General features: G+C 44.0%; 1 pseudogene; it reads left to right on the forward strand.

Annotated features, from left to right (window-relative positions):
* Window positions 1-209: 209 nt before the first annotated feature.
* Window positions 210-329, forward strand: LOC112296606 (small nucleolar RNA U3; annotated as a pseudogene).
* The last annotated feature ends 2,409 nt before the right edge of the window (window positions 330-2,738 follow it).

Below are 2,738 nucleotides of genomic sequence, written 5' to 3' on the forward strand. Positions count from 1 at the left end.
AATGTTTTGTAGGATGTGGTTATCAACCACATTAAAGTTCATGCATGCCCTTAACTCACATCTGTTTGCTCAGCTCTGTGAGATGGACACAGAGCACACACGCCTTCTCTTACACATAGAAGTGAGTTGACTTTCTAAAGACAGATCGCTGGCCAGAGTTTTTGAGTTATGAGAGCTGCTCCAGACATTCCTTTTAGAAAACGTCACCAAAGACTGTACTTTCAGGGATCATTTCTATAGTTTGTTACTAGAAAAGGTCACCACTGGCAGCACATTTCAGTGACACAGAATGGGTCACAAAACTTATTTGTGTGACATACTCAACCTGATCAACGAACTCAATCTGTCACTTCAGGGGAGAATGACAACTGTGTTCAAGTCGGCAGATAAAGTGGCTGCATTCAAAGCCAAACTGGAATTATGGGGGTGATGAGTGAACATTGGCATTTTTTACCTGTTTCAAACATTAGCAGAAATTTTGAGAGACTGAGCCAGGGCCTTCTTTTTCCCAGCTGGAGCATGTTCACCTATCTCAGCTTTCAAGAGTTTGAGCATTACTGCCCAACCACAAAAGACCACTGAACTGGGAAGGAATGGATCAGTGACCCATTTGTGAATAAGTCAGGTGAATCGACTTTGCCCGTGCTAGAAGAGGATCAACTGCTTGAGCTTGCAAATGACAGTGGCCTTGAAAGTATGTTTGAGACAACTTCAAATCTCCATACATTCTAGATTAAAGGTGGAATATCCTGAGATTGCCACAAAAGCACTGAAAAGCCTGCTTCCATTTCCAACATCCTATCTTTGTAAAGAAGTTTTCTGCAGTGACAGCAACCACAATGAGAGTATGAAGTACTGGACATATGCAACACACTCCAGGTGTCACTGTCTCCCATCACTCCCAGATGGGACCATCTAGTTGCAGGAAAACAAGGTCAGGGCTCCCACTGAACCCTCATTATGGTGAGCTGTATAATTCATTATATATTACAACATAGTAATAGAAATAAAGTGCACAATAAATGAAATGTGCTTGAATCTCCACAAAGCCATCCCCCCACCCCTGTCCATGGAAAAATCATCTTCCATGACACCAGCCCCTGATGCCAAAAGTGTTGGGAACCGCTACTCTACTTGTTTTTACCTGAGATATGCAAAACTCCAAACCTTGTGGATCTTAGAGGGAACTTAAAAGATTTAATGCTCAGAGTCCCTCAGAAATGAAATTGTTGGAACTCTCAATGACCACACTAGTTAAACTGCCCGAGAACCACTTCAGCTTTCCTTAGTTTTTACAATATTTACTGAAGGCCTGTTGGTGACAAAGTACCTTAGCTTTTGTCTGGAACTATCTTTATACCACCAGAACCTTTTCATTTGCATTTCCCCCCACATCAGCACTTTTAAGATGTCATTCTATCATTGTCTTCTGTCCTTGATCATTTCTATTGAGGCAACTTCAGTGTTATTGGTGCTCGATTGAAAGTGATGTGCCTGACTCCTGGCCAAGATGGAGGCATAGGTAGACATACTGTACCTCATCACACAACCAAAAAGACAGCAACAAATTTCAAAACAAAAAACCACCAGAAATGCCAAAAATCAAACTACATGGAAGTCCGACAACCAGGAGTTAAAGAACAAACATTCATCCAGATCGGTGGGAGGGTCGGAGATGGGCAGCCAGGGAGGAGAAGACTCATGGCAAAGGTGGCGACTGGTGGAGCAGGTGAGGTGGTACCTGGTGGAGAGGGCAAGGTTGGCAGAGCAGACAGTCCCACATTTGCATGCAGATAAACTGGGAGGAACAACTGGGGAGTGAGACAGACTGTGAAACCCAGGGTCCCAGCATGGGAAAATAAAGCTTCAAACCTCTGACTGAAAAAACCTGTGAGGGTTGCGGTGTGGGGAGAAACTCCCAGCCTCACAGGAAAGTGTTAGAGACCCACAGGGTCCTAAAATGTACACAAACCCACCCACTTGGGAATCAGCACCAGAAGGGCCCAATTTGCTTGTGGCTAGCTGCAGAAGTGACTGAAAGCTGGCAGAGCGGAGCAAGCAGCACTGTGCCCTCTCAGACCCCTCCCCCACTGACAGCATCACAATGCCACCACGTGTTGCCCCACCCTGGTGAACACCTAAGGCTCAGCCCCTTACTATGTAACAGGTGCACCGAGAGAAAAAAAAACCAATGGCTCATATGAAAGAACAGATCAAAGCTCCAGAAAAAATACAACTAAGCAACAAAGGGATCCAACCTATCAAATGCACAGTTCAAAACACTAGTAATCAGGATGCTCACAGAATTGGTTGAGTATGGTCACAAAATAGAGGGAAAAATGAAGGCTATGAAAAGTGAAATAAAGGAAAAGGTACTGGGAACCAACAGTGATGGGAAGGAAACCGGGACTCAAATCAATGTTTTGGAGAAGGAAGGAACAAACATTCAACCAGAACCAAATGAAGAAAACAAGAATTCAAAAATATGAGCAGAGGCTTAGGAACCTCCTAGACAACGTTAAATGTTCCAACAGCCAAATCATAGGGGTGCCAGAAGGCCAAGAGGAAGAGCAAGAAATTAAAAACTTACTTGAAAAAATAACGGAGAACTTCCCCAATATGGCCAAGGAAATAGACTTCCAGGAAGTCCAGGAAGCTGAGTCCCAAAGTTGGACCCAAGGAAGCACACACCAAGGCATTTAAGAGGGGAGAATCTTAAAAGCAGCAAGAGAAAAGGA

This window comes from Desmodus rotundus, chromosome 7 (assembly GCF_022682495.2).
Source record: "Desmodus rotundus isolate HL8 chromosome 7, HLdesRot8A.1, whole genome shotgun sequence".
Classification (NCBI taxonomy): Eukaryota; Metazoa; Chordata; class Mammalia; order Chiroptera; family Phyllostomidae; genus Desmodus; species Desmodus rotundus.